Raw genomic sequence first — 18,755 nt, 5'->3', positions numbered from 1 at the left:
TATTAATTTTGTAAATAAATTTATAAATCATCAATAACAGTCGAAATAATCTTTAAACTGAAATCATCCATTTCATCATCGATCTCCACATCTATAAGGTACTCATTCTCAATTAATTTTTTTAATGATTATTGTCTTTATATTTTAAAGAAGACAAAAGATAGAAAGCGTAAAAACAATGATAAAAAATAGGTAAATTAGGAACATAATGCTATGTAATTTCTATCCTATCAATTTCACCCGGATTATCCAAAAACTATTTAGGACAATGCTTTTTTTTTTTCCCGAGTGTTGTGTTCTTTATTTATATATTTTTTTTAAAAATAACAACAATATTAAAATATGCTAATATAAAGTACAAGTCACTAAATCATTAATAAAAAATGTAATTTATGAAAAAAATACTTTCAAAATAATGACTTACATTTTTAAATCAGGACTTACGTTTTAACGTCAGGACTTACGCTCCGCAGTCTAGGACGTAAACCCTATGAATCTACGCTTTTCATTTGCATTTGAGTAATTTTGTACGTCCTACTCAAAAACTCACCTCGAAAACACCTTTAAAAATATTGATTACAATACAGTTGTCAATATGAATTGACTCAGCTCACTCCATGCATCGGCTTTTGAATTTGATGGGGTCATTAGGCCAGCCCACTGTTTTAGTGGGCCTTAAATAGGCAGCCCAGTCCTATGTGGGTAGTGGGCTAGGGTTGTCGGGCCACCATTTTAAAAAAGAAATATTTTTAAGAGTTTTTTAAATTTAAACTCAACCTAATAAAATGAAAAAATAAAAGTATTTGCAAGACAATATTGCGTAACATTTCTAGATAAATGCAGAGTCATGAAGTATCTCAACATTACATAACTTCGCTAACCAAATCCCAATTAAATTATTTCAACAATACTATTATTTCATTCGTTTATATTTACTTGTTCATTATTGACATGACATTTATATTAACAAATAAAAGATAATACGATAATTTTATTATATGCCCCTTTGAATACACTCTTTTCATTCGCCTTTACTTGTCATTTTTTGATACGATACACTCATTAAGAAAAATAATTATTGATATGACTATTTTTATCATGCTACCTCTATTAACTGATGTTTAGAGTAATATACCTTAAAAATTATTTTTTAAGAATAAGTAATTAATGTTAGGGTAAAGTTGTAAAAAATATTTATCATTTTTTATATGTCAAAAGTGACAAGTAAATATAGAAATCCAATTAGAAAAATAATAACAAGTAAAAGCAACAGAGGGAGTAATAGATTTTTTATTTGAGAAATACATTAATTAATAAATAATATTTAATAATAAAAATAAAATAAATACAAATAAATAACTTATCTATTGAATTTTCAAATCTTTAATAATTCCCATAACGTTGGGATTTTTCTAATTGGTTTTCCAAATCTTTAATAATTCTCATTATGTCTGGGTTTTTCGTTTTGGTTTATTGATTTCAGTACAATTTTAATTGCATTTGGTGTCTTCTTACTCTCCTAGTCCATTTTAAGTGAATTTCTGGGATATTCAAGATCTTTCCTCGTCGCTGCTTTCCTCTTGTCAACTCATTTACCCTTGACCACATATCATTCCAGTTCCTTGGACATCTTTGTATCTTCTGCCACTTTAAGACTCCTTCCCATAATTCATTTGTGCTATCACATCCAAAAAAAAAGGTGGTCTTTGGTTTTCTTGTGCACTTCACAGAACATAAAATCCTCTTCTACGTTCATTCCCCATTTAATAAGAAAATCTTTTTTTCTGAGTCTATTCTGCATGCTCAACTATAAAATAAATACGTGTGTAGGTTCAGCGAAATTGTGGCAATACACTTCCCTCCAGAGTGTGTCAGTATCTCCTCATTGTCAAAATCTTCTTTACTATTCAGGTAGCTTGATTAGGTAGTTGCATATTATATTGTGAATATTTTTTACTTTTATATAATAGTGGTGAACCCAGACTATCCACAACTTCTCTTTATGCCGACTTAGATCCCAAAGCACCTTACAGAGAGCAACAATATTCCAGATCCTCATCTTTATGATATTAAGTCCTCTTGCGGCCTTTGGTAAACATATCTTCTCCCGTGCCACTAAATCTTTCTTTGTGATCACAGTCTCCCCAGACTACATATAACTTCTGTAAGTAGCTTCTATTAATTTTATCACCTTCTTTGGCATTAGAAACAATTATGATAAGTATGCTTTAATCCAAAGAGAACAGATCTTATTAACTATAGTCTACCTGCATAAGTGAGACTATTAGCCATCCAGTTAGTTATTTAAGCACTAATCTTTTCTACCAATGGTTGGCACTGCAAAATAGTTAGCTTCTTGGTAGATAGTGGAACTCCAAGTTACTTAAAAGGTAGATTACCTTTTTCGTATCCTAGAGCCTTTAGAATATCTTATTGCACATGCTGCTGCACACCCCCAAAGTAAATTTAACTTATGGACATATTTGTATTCAATCCTATAGTTGCAGTGAATATATCAAATTTACTCTTCAGTAGCTGAACAGAGGCCAAATCTCTTCTAGCAAACATAAGTAGATCATCAGCGAAGCACAAGTGGGTCACATTCAGCCTCTTGTATCCCAGGTGATAATTAGCGCTCTTCTTGTAAGAAAAGTATCAGTCAATTTTCCATTTACAAGGAAGGTATAGCTCACCGTGTTAATGCATATTATAATTCATTTGATCATTCTACATGGAAAGCAAGCTTTTTAGTATTTTTTCCACACACACTCATTCTAAACTATCATACGCTTTCTGCAAGTTAACCTTGATCATACATCTAGGCGAAATTTATTTCCTTGTGTAACCTTTAATAAGCTCATGACTTACTAAAATATTGTCTGAGATAATACAACCTGGAATGAACATTGACTAGCATTATACCACAAGAACATTTAGTGCATCTTTCACTCTTCCTATAATCACTTCAGAGATTATCTTGTAGATAATTGTACAACAGGCTATAGGTCGATAGTCCTTTATAGTTTCAGGCTTAGACTTTTGGGGATTAGAGTAATAACAATATTGTTTGCGGCTTTAAGCATTTTGTTCTTACTAAAAAACTACTGGACAGAAGCATAAACATCAGCTTGAATGATCTTCTTGGCTTTCTTGAAAAAGTAGGTTGAATACCTATCAATACCAGGTGTTTTATTAATGTCAATACTAAATATCGCCTCCTGAACTTCTCTCATTAGAACTTTCCTACACATACCCTGTGTTTTTTGTGGGTTAAGCCTTGGCTTCAGCCTCATACTTGAAATATCAATAGCAACCATGTTAAAGGAAAAGAAACCTCACAAATTCTAATAAAACCATAGAACTTCATTATCAATCTCCTGAGCCTTGTATAACACCCTACCACTATGATTTTTTAATGCAGAGATAGCATTTGCACTGGTTATTGGTTTCGGAAGCTTGAAAAAGTAGCTATTGTTGCCATCACCTGCCTCAATCCAGTGAGCTTTAGCTTTCTTATTGAACACCTTCTCTTGTAGTCCCAACCACTTATGAAGTTTCTGATTAGTTACAGTTCCTTACTCTACCAGGTCAGGACATATATTGTGTGTGAGAAAGTCCTACACAACAAGTAATTTCTCTCTAGCATGTTCAACGTTCCTCTCTAGACTTCCCATAGAATTAATCTTTAGGTTTTTGAGAGGCTTCTTACATAGATGCAATTTTTTTCATAATCTATACATATTTATGCCTTCAACTGCAGTGTTTCATACCTGTGACATAATTGAGATAAACCTGTCATCATTATCAAGAATATTAATAAAATAAAATAGTTTCTTAGTATAAGATCCTTCTTCTGTTATCTCTATCTGAATAGGAGAATAATCTGAGAAATAATTATCCCCAAATTGAGTTGAATTCCTCCATAATTCATCATCCAAACATCATTGCATAAAGCCTTTCTAATTTTACTCCAAACATTATTATTATTCCTTGTAAAATGGCTTCACATTGCCTTCATCTCTATCAAGTTTAGATTATTCATAACCCCCTGTAGATCTTTGATTTCATTCACATGTGCAAGTTGCCTCCATCCTATCCTTGCTTATAAAAAAAGTATTAAAGTCCACACAGATACACTAGGGCATGGTATTTGTTGCTCCTATGACAATCAACCCTTTCCATAATTCTTTTCTTTCCTCCATGTTGTTGCTTCCATATACAACTGTCAGAGCATACTTGAAATCTGACATCCTATCCTGTACTATACTATGAATGAATTATGCATGCATGACCTCTTGTGTAACACACACTTTAGGCTCCTTCCATAATAGCCATATTCTGGAAGTGACATTGGAACTATAGTTTTTTATGCTTGCCCATTCCTTTGCACATCTAGTTAAACTCTCCTAATATTTATATTTTTTAACTTTAGTTTAAATAGTTCGAACAGACATATATGGTTTATCCTAAGGTATTCCTCCATCTCCCTTTGTTTGAGAGGTTTATTCAAACCTCTCGCATTCCATATGAGCCATTTCATTAGATAAGTTAATTTTTCCCCTTTCAGAGGGTCAGTCCTTGGTTTTTCCTTCCATGTTCTCCATTATCAAAGGGGAAAAAGTACTTTGGATTCTTAATATAGGTCCACTTAGTCCCTTTGTTGACCCATGCATAACTAATTTTGCATATGACATGCTTCCCATCCCACTGGTAAGGGTCATGGCTCTTTCAACACCTTCATCTATCCTTGGAGTAGTTTTTACTACGTGTCCAGGAGTTTTCACCTTGTGTAAATCACTTGAAGGTGATGCTAGTTCTTGTAGCTTGTCAGCTATGATAATTTCTTTTCCTACCCACTTCTAGACCATCCTTTTCTCCCCCTTGTTCTCATCCCCCTTTATTTGTTGTTTTATGATAGGCTTAGCATTTTTCCCTTTCTCTATTGGGATCTATTTTCTCTTAGGGAAAATATGTCCTATCTGTGAGCATTTAGGGTACATTAGTGGTTCCCAGTCATAGTGTATCTTCTGTGTAAATTTTCTCCCAGTGGGTTCAATTATTTCGATTTCTTTCAGCGGCTCCTGAGTGATATTTATATCCACCAATATGCATATATAAGATACCCTGGTTTGATTCTTAGTACATTCATAAGAAAATAATGGCTCCCCTAAACTACTGGCCATTTTGCTTAGCATTTTCTACCCCCAGCAGTTAAGTGAAAGGTTTTAGAATTGAAGCCAAAGAGTAATTGTGCTAGGAAACTCGGTCTGAAAATCCAAGTTTGAGGTCCATTTTTTAAATAGAAGCAGCATTCCATTCATAGTATCTGGTATTGTGGCCATGATGTCATCCCTATCCTTGATAGATTTAAAATTTAACTATGTAAAAACCTTCCTCATGATGCAACACCTTTGGAAAGGTAACAGTGTTCCATGTTCTGGCAATATACACTTTCAAGTACGCATAGCTAGGGGCTTCCCCATAGAGTAGAGGATTAAGGAATTATTCCATTTCTTCGTGTAATTTGCGATGTCCTTTTGCTCTAGTGAGACTCTTGTCTTTCCCTCAACAACTTGTGGAGAAATAATAGTAAGGGGCATACCATGCGTATCATTACGATTGTGCACAAATAGTCCTGCAAATTCTTACCTGCCGTTGTGTCTGCCTGTGGTAGATCCCTTACTTTAGGGCTTACAGCTTTGGGACAGACATTTGCTTGAGCTTTCTTCTTCCTAGGCTCCAACTTGTATTGTTTGTTTCTGTTGTTACTTTGATGGACCAGATCTATATTCTCCTCAGGTGTTTTCAACTCAGTGATGAGATCTTCCTTCCACCACATCCCCCTCCTCTACTAAGTCAAGTGTTAGTTTTTTCAATCTCCCCTTTCTTCACTACATCAAGCTTCTTTCCAGTATTCCCCTCCTTCCGTGTTCGTTCTCGTCCTCATCTCATCATGGATGTGCACGTTAGCAAGGTGGGCTAAACATTCGTCGAGAGAGAAAGAACATTTTAACAAATGTTTAATTTTTTTCCTATTATACCCTCAATTGATTATCCTAATAGCTTTAGGTTAATTAACCATGTAAAATATTTCAAGACTTTTTAAAGTCTCCAAAAGTCAAATTAATTGTGTGAAAATTGATAAAGTGTTTAAACCATTCATTAAATATTCATGAATACATACTCCTATAACATTGAGTATTTTGATTTGAAATATTTTTCTTAAATAGTTTATGAATATCTTTGAGATATTGTTCTTAATAAAGTATTTGATTAGAAAATTAATTGTTGTTGGAATTCAATAAAAAAAAATGATGAGCTACTCCATAAGAGTATAAAAGGTTGTTATACTTTTAGCCCAATAAAGTGCTTTGTTATCATTAAAATAACTATTCCACTAATATTGGAATTTGACTTTACTTAAACAACATGACACAATCATTAATAGGGAAAATATCATAAAGTTTACTATCAATCATTATTTTTTTAATAAGTGCATCATCTCAATTTGTAACAAGTAAAACTGAACGGAGAGAGTACTAGTTTTTTATCCAAGTCTGACATTAAAGGTTACATATTACAACTTTATGTCATTTCTTTAAAGGTTATCTATTACTTCTTCAACAAAAAATAATTTCATGTAGATATTTTGGTTACACAGTCAAATCTCTATAACTATAGCATTGCCCAAAAAGTTATGTCTGCTATAGAGAAATGTTATTATATATGTATATAGATATTTATTATTCAGATCTCGTATATATATATATAATACATAAGACAAATATTAATAGTTTTTTTCCCATTAAGTTATGAAATAATTGTTGTGCATCATTTAAATATAATTTTTTTTCTTTAAATGAGATTTATTCTTGAAATTTATTGTGTACATGACAATAATGATGATTACCATAAATATATTAATATTTTATTTGTACATAATATATTTCTTACATATATATAATATTTGAATATACTGTTATAGAGAGATAATTTTACAAAGAATGTACCACTATAATAATCATCATTGTTATGATAACTGATATCATTAAAATAAAAGAGAAATTCAGCAAGAAAATTAGTTAAGGCTTAAATCAACGACAATTTCGTAAATTTGTTTGAATAATTTAGTTGGATATCTCAATCCATCCTTGTACCTATTGAACACTTCTACTACTTCAAATTCATACCTATTTCACATTTTTTTTACAATCAGCCAAACGTACGAAGTGAGTTATTGAAAGGTAGGGGCTGCACCATACTATGGGGGATCAGATCCCTTAGAGTAAAACACAAGCAATAAAGCAGTAAAGCGGTAGGAATATAACGCCTCGATCCTGGTGCTCGAAACGCTACACGGTGCTCATGACCCGGAAGGATCACAAGTTAATTCATGACTGATATCTGTACCTGTACACTGCATAATATGGCATAATAATATGAAAATATGCACCGAAAGGCTATAAGGTTCAATACTGAACATCATCTGAATGATATAACATCTGTGTGGGGTAATAGAATACCCAAAACAAAATTGAACATACTGAAGTCTGAAACATGATAGTCTAAAAAGTCTCTAACTGACTGAACTGTCTGAGTAAGGAGTTGATGGGACATATCCCCAACTAACTCCAACTAATAAACTGATTAATGAGATAATAGGGAAATAACCATGTCCTCGAAAGATGAGGACTCACTTCTAACTCTATCTACAGATATCTGGAATCTACCGTTGCTCTAGAGCTCATGTTTCTGAACCTATGGTATAAGATACCATAACGCAAATGTGTCAGTACTTTGAATGTGCTGGTATGCATGTGAGGTAGGTAGAATGGATGGGGTTCATATGCGTGAACAATAATAATAACTGACTAACTATTATGAGTATGATAATACATGCATGAGACATAACAACTGACACTAATACTGTGATAACATGATTACTGAATCTAAATATAACTGATAACATGAGTGACTGAATTTGACAGTCATGAATCTAATGGAACTATCTGAGTTCCATACTCTATCTGAGTTGACTGTATCTGACAGTCCTAAAATATGAAGAACAATCTGAGTTCTATTACTACGAATGATTGACTGTGTCTGACAGTCCTAATTCTGTAACATGAAACTGTGGGAAGTAGTTATCTAACCAACATACCCTTAAAAAGCTATTATGGATGAGTTGGGGTCCAAACTGAAACCCCAATTGGAAGGGTGTCAATACCGCTTCACTGGTAAGGACAAGCTGTGGGTGACCCTCATCTGGATAGTGTCCCCAAAATAAAATGGTGGGGCCTTTATCTGACAGTGCTTATCCACATCATCAACCCTCATCGGACAGTGTTGATGTCTCAACCTATGCTGGCTACAAAGTTCTGGAATGCAAGGATGACTTCTAAGAATCACACCCTCATCTGATAGTGTGTGTTCCCATCCTTGGGTTCACTCGGTGTTAATTCCTACTCCCATCTGAATAGACTCTGAACATGATTTACTGAATTGAACATAGGCTGAGTTACTAAATTCCGGTAACTGATGGAATACTACTGATATCTGACAACTGACTAAGTTCAAGAGATCATGAAGATTTCCTGAGCCATAAGACTATCTGAAGTCTAAGGATTCATAGCTTGACTAAGAGTATCGTGAAAAGATGGCATGGCTCTAAGCACATAGCTAATGTTTTGGGTACGAGTACCCCTAGGACTTGATGGAAGGAAACTGACCAAGCATAACTTACTAGAACATATAACTAACATCATAATTTATAATACATTTATAGAAACATATCCTCAAAACATATGATAGGCATAACTTGTACATACATGGGGATTTCATGGTATCATGCTAGCTAGGCAGTTTTCCCTCATCTAGGCATTTAATAAAACATATTGTAGGCATGGTACATGTAAACATCATTGTACAATAATTAAACATCATGGTTCAATTCTAATTTCATCATTTAAGGGTTTAGTCATAGGTTTGCATGAATCTAAATCTATAATAATTTAACCCAAATAGAATTTATCACCCAATATGGAGTAGAATTCAATTTCTCATTATCCATATAAACAAGAGCAACCCAATCACGAAATTCATAAGAAAATCCATAAACATGAATTTAGAAAAAAGTATTCTTGGGCTTCATGGACGAAAAGAGTCGATGAATGAATACTATGCATACCTTAGTTCATGATTTTGTAAGGATCGATGGTGAAACCTTCTTGAATTTGAATCCCCAATAGAAACCCTAGCTTGTTCTTGAGAGAAACTAGTATATTTTAGGTAAACAATAGCTAAATCACGTGTTATTGGGTTTAAATAGGGGTTGGAAATTGACCTTTTTAACCCTTGGATGTGTCTTTTAAAATTGTAAAAATTTCCTGAACTGGACCTTTAGCGAACGCAGCGCTATCGCGCCGTGTCACTAAATTTTGACAATTGGTAAATTGAGGGATAGCGCAATGCGAGGCCATCATGTTGCCACTTCCTTTGTGACCTAGAACTTTGGTGCGACGTGGGGGAATCGCTCTGAGACCCTAAGACGGACAATTATGAATTTAGGTCCTGGCGTGACGTGCCATAATTGCGGACCCCTACTGGAATTTTCCAAATTCCATTTCCTTTTGTGGCATAGCACCCCTCTGACTAGTATGGTGCAGTTTTACAACGGGAACTTAAAATAGTCGTAACTTCTGACCCGGTTATCAGATTTGGGAGAATATTATATCGATGGAAAGCTTATTGAATTCCCCACATGACCCCTAACTCTACACGGTGCTCATGACCCTGAAGTATCACAAGCTAACCTATGACTGATATCTATAGCTGTACACTAAATAATATGACTTAATAATGCAGAAACATGCATTGAAAGTCCATAAGGATTAATACTGAACATGTTCTGAATGATATAACATCAGTGTGGGGTAATAGAATACCCAAAACAAAACTGAACATACTGAAGTCTGAAATATGATAGTCTAAAAAGCCTTTAACTGACTGAACTGTCTAAGTAAGGAGTTGATGGGACATATCCCCAACTAACTCCAACTAATAAACTGATTAATGAGGTAATAGGGAAATAACCATGTCCTCAAAAGATGAGGGCTCACTTCTAATTCTGTCTGTGGATATTTGGAATCTACTGTTGCTCTGGAGCTCGTATCTTTGAACCTATGGTATAAGACACGATTGAGCAAATGCATCAGTACTTTGAATGTACTGGTATGCATGTGAGGTAGGCAGAATACATGGGGTTCATATACGTGAACAATAATAATAACTGACTAACTATCATGAATGTGAGAATACATGCATGAGATATAACAACTGACACTAATACCGTGATAACATGATTATTGAATCTGAATATAACTGATAACATGAGTGACTATATTTGACGTCTTGATTCTAATGAAACTATCTAAGTTCCATAGTATATCTAAGTTGACTGTATCTGACATTCCTGAAATATGAAGAACTATCTGAGTTCTATTACTGATATAGATTGACTATGTCTGACAGTCCTGATTCTGTAATATGAAACTGTGGGAAATAGTTATCTAACCAACATGCCCCTAATATTCCATTATGGCTGAGTTAGGGTCCAATCTGTAACCCCAATTGGAAGGGTGTCAATACCGTGCCACTAGTAAGGACAAGCTATGGGTGACCCTCAGCTGAATAGTTTTCCCAAAAGAGAACGATGGGCCCCTTATCTAACAGTGCTTATCCACATCATCAACCCTCATCGGACAGTGTTGATGTCTTAACCTATGCTGGCTACATAGTTCTGGAATGCATGGATGACTTCTAAGAATCACACCCTCATCTGATAGTGTGTGTTCCCATCCCTGGGTTTACTAGGAGCTAATACCTACTCCCATCTGAATAGACTCTGAACATGATTTACTGAACTGAACATGGGCTAAGTTACTGAATTTCGTTGACTGACTGAATACTACTAATATCTGACAATTGACTAAGTTTATGAGATCATGGAGATATTCTGAGTCATAAGACTGTCTGAATTCTAAGGATTCATAGCTTCACTGAGAGTATCGTGAAAAGATGACATGGCTCTAGGCACATAGCTAATGTTTTGGGTACAAGTACCCCCAGGACTCGATGGAAGGAAACTGACCAAGCATAACTTACTAGAACATATAACTAGCATCATAATCTATAATACATTTATAGAAGTATTTCCTCAAAACATATGATAGGCATAACTTGTACATACATGGGGATTTCATGGTATCATGCTAGTTAGGCACTTTTTCTCCTTCTAGGTATTTAATCAAACATATTGTAGGGATGGTACATGTAAACATCATTGTACAATAATTAAACATCATGGTTCAATTCTAATTTCATCATTCAAGGGTTTTATCATAGGTTTCCATGAATCTATATCTATAATAATTTAACCCACACAGAATTTATCACCCAACATGGAGTAGAATTCAATTTCTCATTAACCACATGAACACGAGCAGCCCAATCACGAAATTCATAAGAAAATCCATAAAATTGAATTTAGAAAAAAGGATTCTTGGGCTTCATGGATGAAAGGAGTCAATGAATGAACACTATGCATACCTTAGTTCGTGATTTCATGAGGATTGATGGTGAAACCTTCTTGAATTCGAATCCCCAATAGAAACCCTAGCTTGTTCTTGAGAGAAAATTAAGAGAAACTAGTATATTTTGGGTGAAGAATAGCTAAATCACGTATTATTGGGTTTAAATAGGGGTCGAAAATTGACCCTTTTAACCCTTGGATGCGTCTTTTAAAATTGTAAAAATTTTTCGAACTGAACCTTTAGCGCAACTCAGCGCTATCGCACCGTGTCATTGGATTTTGACAATTGGGAAATTAAGGGATGGCGCGATGCGGGGCCATCGCGTTGCCACTTCCTTTGTGACCTGAAACTTTGGTGCGATGCGGGGGAAATTGCGTTGAGACACTGGAAAACGGACAATTCTGAATTTGGGCCCTAGCGCGATGCGCCATAATCGTAGACCCCTACTAGAATTTTCCAAATGCCATTTCCTCTTGTGGCATGGCGCCACTCTGACTAATATGGCGCTGTTTTACGACGGGAACTTAAAATAGTCATAACTTTTGATCCGGTTATCGGATTTGGGCGAATCTTATATCGATGGAAAGCTTATTGAATTCCCCACATGACAAAATATGAAAATCTTGAAAATTCCTCATGGAATAACCATCATTCAATTTAGAAGCTAATACTAGACATTCTTGAGATGAAATTAGCTAGGAAAAAGTATGGGGTATTACTAGGAAATAAAAACTTTGCAGGAAATTAAAGAACACAATGGTTTAATGTGGAAACTTCCTTGTTCAAGCGAGGAAAATCCACGGCGTTCCCTCACAAGTACTCAAAATTTACTATAATCAAACTCATGATTACATACTCCATTTAGAACCTAATTCTAGGCTCCACTAGTTTGCAGTAACTCTATTACAAACTCTCCTTGATAACTCAGTCAAGATCTCACCTCAATAATGATTATCTCTAACCAATATCAAACTCAGGTAACTCTACCTGAGCACTTAATATACACAAGAAAAGAATTACTCTTATAAGACAAGTAATTCAATTACAGACCAAGACTTGACTCAAGAACAAACACTTTCTCAGCACACAAAAGCTTGGATCTTGGGCAATATTTGAGTTTTTTGTGGATTTCTTTCTTTGAATAATCAAATTGCAAAACTATGAATTGAGAAGCATTCTTTTCTATTTATAGCTAAATAATGATTAGGGTAGACTCTCTATTGGTCCAGGTGTTCTAATAGGTGCACAACTTATCTACGCAGTTTGTTACACTAACAAACAATACTACATAGGACAGTGACAAGTATGCATTTTCATGAAGTCCTAGGGACCTAGTCCCTTGTTGTCAGTTATTCATCATCAAAACAAGATTTAGCAATTTTTCCTCTTTTTGATGATGACAAACCAACCACATAATTAAGCATCAAAGTTCATTCATCTCATTTAATCAGAGTGATCACCACTACGGTCAATGAATGTTCTCCCTATCACTATGCATATGCTTCTGTCTATCATCATGCGCCATCAACATTCTTCCCTTTGTTAATATGCCATCATACTTCACCAACATTCAACACATATACACCAGGTACCTGGTCCCTACCATATTAATCTCTACCACATGAATTCACTATTGTTTATTTAGCGTCATTAAAAAGTGATAACAGTAAACCAAGAGAAAAATAAGCACAAGTTAGTTAACTCATGACCATTGGGGCAACACTAACATGAAGAACAACTTTATAATTAAAGAAGAGATAGATGAAACACACAAACAAAGATTTATTCATATGTAAAAGGTAAGTTTCTTTGCAGTGTATAATTTTATTTTTCCAAATAAAAAGCCACAGGAATCCAAAAAATTTAAATAGGTGAAGGACTTGGGAAGAGGATTTGGAGTTTTTTGTAGCATGACAGTGTAACAATTCCTTGGTTAGATGCCTTATCTCTACATTCAAGCTGAGAACCTCATCAGTTAGAGTTGAAACTCTCTTCTTTAGTTTAGCATTCTCAATTCTAAGCTCTTCATATATCCTTGGATCCTTAGTAGAAAGATGCTAAATTGTTATTTGTAATTTTTTAATCTCTAGATTCTTAGCATCTGTGTTAAGCTTCAATTTCTTTATTTCTTTGTTGAGTTCCCTTGAGAAATATTACATGATTTCCTTTGTACACACTTAGTTTTGATCTATCTTCATACCAAATAGTTGTATCACAGTTTCAGTAGTTCTATTTTCACAGACACTACCAAAATAATCCAAACACTCTGTTCAACCAGTATCTACAAGGCATGCCATATTTTCCATTTTTTCATAAACAACTTTATGTATTTTCTCTATCATTAAAGCAGGTAAACTAATGAACTCAAAACTTCTAAAACACTCCATCATATACAAATCAACAGCTGAAGCAACATTCCTCTTTTGTGACCTAGGAAGAATCACCTTGTTAACAAACTCAAAGACTAATTGTAACTCATTTTTAGGAGATTTTTTATTTATTGCAGCAACAAATTTTCCTTTAATCTTTGATGCATTTTCCATAAACTCTATTGAAGATTATTTTTTTTAGACAGTCATCACACCACTGATAGGAATATCTAGAAGTTTCTTAAGTAATATTACATCAAGATTCAGCTTTTTCCCATGAACTATAGTAGTCATCTTCGATCTGTCTTTGGAAAAATCCAATGTAGAATATAATTCCCTAACTACCTCATCAAAGACTGTGGGAATGGGTCCTTACATAAGATGGAGCCATTTTTTATGTTTAACAAGCTAAACCAATCCTATTGTGCCTGCTTTTTTTTTTAATATACTTGAGTCAAAAACCCTTCCGATCAGTACATTTTGATTTCTCAGGAACCTGTTTCTAAATTCCTTGGTCACAAAATTACTTTTTTCCTCTCATTTCCTTCTAATGGAAGCAATGATAGATTCCTTCTTTAGTATTTTTCACTTTTTGGGACCAGGTCCCCCCACTGTAGTCTATTTATTTATAGTAGGACTCCTAGATTTTACTACAGAACTTCTTATTTCATACTAATATTTTGTTTCTCGGGAACAAACAAACTCTTTTTGGGGTTATTTAAAAGAAAGATGAGATTTTTAGCAACCCAATCATCACTTATCATTACACTGTCAAAAAGATTATGTGTTTTGGGGGAAGTATGACTTTGAACAGATAGGATGACTTAACTTGGTTTACTCTTTGAATAAAGGGAGATTTTCAAACAACAAGACTTTAGGAAGAGGCTCAATTATATTCTTAAGGATTTCATTCACTTGAGGTTCATCAAGGAAGGTAGATGTGAAGATAGGTTCAGTCATGTGTAGTACTGATAGTGATAGGGATGATAAAGAGGGCTTGGAGTTCTGAAGAATGTTTGAGAGTGGGTATTTATCTACACTAAATTTTGAGGACATGCTCCTTTGAAAGAAAGAAGACTACAGATATTGAAAAAGCATTAGGGAACCATATGTGCACAAGGATGAGCTTTTGAAGGAGTGAGAAGCGGTTGATTTCAATTTTTAGGGTGACTCACCTTTTCTTTTAGGATAAGACAAATTTCTGACACAAAGAGAGAAGACGCGACTTTTTCTATCAGAATAAAAAATACAAATTCATGATATTAATCTGAGAGATGGGACCAGGTCCCTATCTTTCTTGAGTGAATCTTTAAATTTGTGCACGTCATATCAGTCCTCTTCCAAAGTTATTCCTATGCGTGTATACCTAAAAAGTTTTGATACTGAGTTAGACCAATAAGTATATATTTTATCAAGAATACCTGTCTCTTGATCATTGCCAATTTTAGGGAGAAAAACTGATTCATCTAGTAAGTCAGGTTATTTTGATCAACCCCAGCCGATGACCTGTTCTTCACAAATTATTCCTTATGAAAAACCTTATTGAAAATGTCTACTATATGATCCCCAGTCTTGTAAAACTTCATGCAAATAGCTCCCTTCTCAACATTATCTCTCAGAAAATGATTTCTCACATCAATATGTTTGGTCCTCTTAAGATGCACTAGATTATTAGCCATGTTAAGAGCATTTGTGTTGTCACACATTCAAGGGATAATGTATGAGACAATCCCAAAGTCCTTCAGTTGCTGTTTGATCCATAATAATTGAGAAAAACAAGAAACCGCAACCACATACTCATCTTCACTAGTAGATAAAAAAATTGAATTTTGCTTCTTACAACCCCAATAGATTAAGGAAGAACCCAGAAAATGAGCCATTCCTAAGGTAATTTTTCTATCCACCAGATATCCAGGATAACCAAAATTAGAGTATCTTATTGGATCAAAACTGTCTCCAGAAGGATAGTACAGGACCAAGTCCCCTGTACCTTTTAGATACCTGAGAATTCTTTTTGCATCTTTCAAATGAGACTCCTTAGAATAGGCCAGAAATCTTGCACACATTCCCATAATAAACATAATATCTGGCCTGCTTGTAGTGAGATATAATAAGGATCCAATAATCCCTCTATAAAAGGTCTCATTAACTGAGGGACCAAATTCATTATTATCCATCCTTGAGCTGGTTCCTACTGGAGTGTCAATTGGCTTGGCATCTCTCATGTTGTATTTCTTTAGTAGCTCCTTGATTTATTTCTCTTGACAGATCATTTTCCCTTAAGAAGTTTTCTTGATTTGTAATCCTAGGAAGAAACTTAGTTCACCTATCATGCTCATTTCAAATTCACTCCCTTTTATCTTTGCAAACTCTTCACATAGGAATTTAGAAGTTGCTCCAAAGATTATTTCATCAACATATATCTAAAAAATTAGTAAGTTGCTACCTATGGACTTTAAAAAAAGAGTGTTGCCAATTTTCCCTCTTTGAAAGCCATTTTCCAGAAGAAACTTTAAAAGCCTCTCATACCAAGCCCTAGGTGTTTGCTTCAACCCATAGATATCTTTATCCAATTTAAGCACATGATGAGAAAAATCTGCATCTTCAAAACCTGGAGGTTTTTTGACATAGACTTCTTACTTCAGGTTTTCATAGAAAAGTACTTTTTAACGTCAATTTGGAAAAGCTTGAAACCTATGTAGGCAAAAAATGCAATAAGAATTCTAATAGTCTCTATCCTTGCTATAGGGGAAATTGTCTTATTATAGTTAATTACTTTCTCCTGGTAATAACCTTTAAGAACCAGTTATGCTTTATTTATGTTGATAGATCCATGCTCAGCCTGCATGTTTCTGTACACCCATTTGGTCCCAATAATTGTTCTGCCAATAGGTCAGGGGACCAGGTGCCAAACTTTATTTCTTTTAAATTTCTAAAGCTTCTCCTACATTGCATTGATAGAGTCACCATCTTTCGAATCTTCTTTTATATTTTTGGGCTTAATTTGGGATAAAAATGCTGAGAATGCCATGAAACTTCTAGATTAAGCTCTTATTCAGACTCAAGATTCCAAAGGTGTGGTTATATTCTTAAGTGAGTGATAAGATATGTGCCTTCAGTTTGACTTTTTGAGATGAGTTCCACTGGAACCAGGTCCTTGGGGATTTTGACTGGACCCTTCTTTACGTTCTTTAACTGGAACAAGGGTCTGTAATTGAGATCCTTGATTGTTGCGCCCTATTTTCCTCCTGGAAAGCAGGATTCGATGTGACAAACTCTTTTTGGGATTGTTTTGAAGGTAGAGTGTGAAAAGTCGCCACCTAACATATTAAGGTGCGTTAGGGCATCGGTCTAGGCTCCTACGAATATATTTTATTATTTTGTCTTAGTTTACCAGAGTTCAGGTAAGGGTTCAAATTACCTCAAAAGGAAGGTGTTAGACATCTTTCGAGGTCCACAAAGGTGGTTCCCAGCCGAATTCGTACTTTATATGGGGATTCTATGTGATCAAATAAAGTCTCTTATTTTATTAGTAATATAACATTTAGCAAAGTGATAAAGCAATTAACAAACATTTATTTTAGCTATTAATCGTCTAAGTGATAAAATATATAAACAAGACAAGCGAGAAGAAAGAAGAAAAACAATTATAATAATGGGAAGTGCTTATGTAATAACTAATTACCCCAAATAAACATGTAAAGCAAATAAAATGACTAAAATAAATCGTCCAAGTCAAACAAAGAAATGTTTTGGTCTCATTCGGATCAGAACCCAACTTGTTTAATTATCATTTGACCCAAGTTCTGCACTCTTAGAAAAGTAATAATGTCATTAGCATCGACGTTAATATCTGTTAGGATCATCACTTCCGAATGACTACCCACCCCACCCCACTTAGGCTGGTTGTTAAGTCTAAGGGTGTTCTATAACAAAGATAAAACTAACATTTTAGTAATACTTAATGTCCCACCTATCGTCCAAGAGACATTGGACTTTGCTATTTTGGATTTGTGTTCTAGACGAAAAGAATGCTATATTGCCTAGGACTCAAAACGCGTAACACGTTGAACCACAAGTAGCACATAATAATTCCAAGTTAGCCTCTAGGTTAATTACTATTCGTTAGTGTGATAGCATGCACATACAAATTACTATTGTTGATTAACCTATAGGCATGATATCTAAATGTTCAACAAGTGGTGACAAAAGGACAACTATGATTCTTGTACACAATAATATGTGTTAAAAGGGTGTCAAAGGTGTGGTGAATGTGTCAATAAATTATGCTCATGACATGCTAAGATGCCTAACACTTAATTTTTAACCTGCTCGAAGTATGCAAAGATGCCTAGAAATCTAATAGTTAACATGCTGAAATTGGATTTAAACATGCTGAAAATTCAATTAAGGCGTAGCAATTTCATGTTAATATGCAGAGACTTGCCAAGAATGCCTAGAACATGCTAAAGATTAGAGTTCTAGTATTTTAACATGTTGGGTATTAATTGATAGACTAACAATCAATTTGTTGTGCTAGAAATTCAACATGCTCGTATTTCTTACTATGTAAGCATACTGAAATTTAATGCAGACATGTTATAGGTCAAAAATAAGTTGATATGATGAGTGTCAAATTAACATGCTAACAATATATTAAATGCTAAAACTAATTCATGCTTCAGATTTATAATGACAGGTTAATGTTTAACATACTAAAAATGAAATGTCATGTTACATGTATTGTTATGCTGGAAATTATTTTAGCAAAGTAAAACAAACTTGATTGCTAAAA

At 34.3% G+C, this 18,755-nt stretch overlaps 1 protein-coding gene across 1 annotated transcript in view; it reads left to right on the top strand.

Moving 5' to 3' along the window:
• Positions 1 to 1,549: 1,549 nt before the first annotated feature.
• The window catches only part of LOC107850812 (MLO-like protein 6), a 132,359-nt gene continuing 115,153 nt past the window's right edge, over positions 1,550 to 18,755 (top strand). Inside the window, exons 1-2 of the mRNA XM_047400424.1 lie at positions 1,550 to 1,699; positions 1,831 to 1,911. The gene's annotated coding sequence lies outside the window, so the exon portion shown is untranslated. The remainder of the gene's footprint in view (positions 1,700 to 1,830; positions 1,912 to 18,755) is intronic.

Source organism: Capsicum annuum, chromosome 12 (genome assembly GCF_002878395.1).
Source record: "Capsicum annuum cultivar UCD-10X-F1 chromosome 12, UCD10Xv1.1, whole genome shotgun sequence".
NCBI lineage: Eukaryota > Viridiplantae > Streptophyta > Magnoliopsida > Solanales > Solanaceae > Capsicum > Capsicum annuum.
This window is presented reverse-complemented; position numbering and strand designations above follow the sequence as displayed.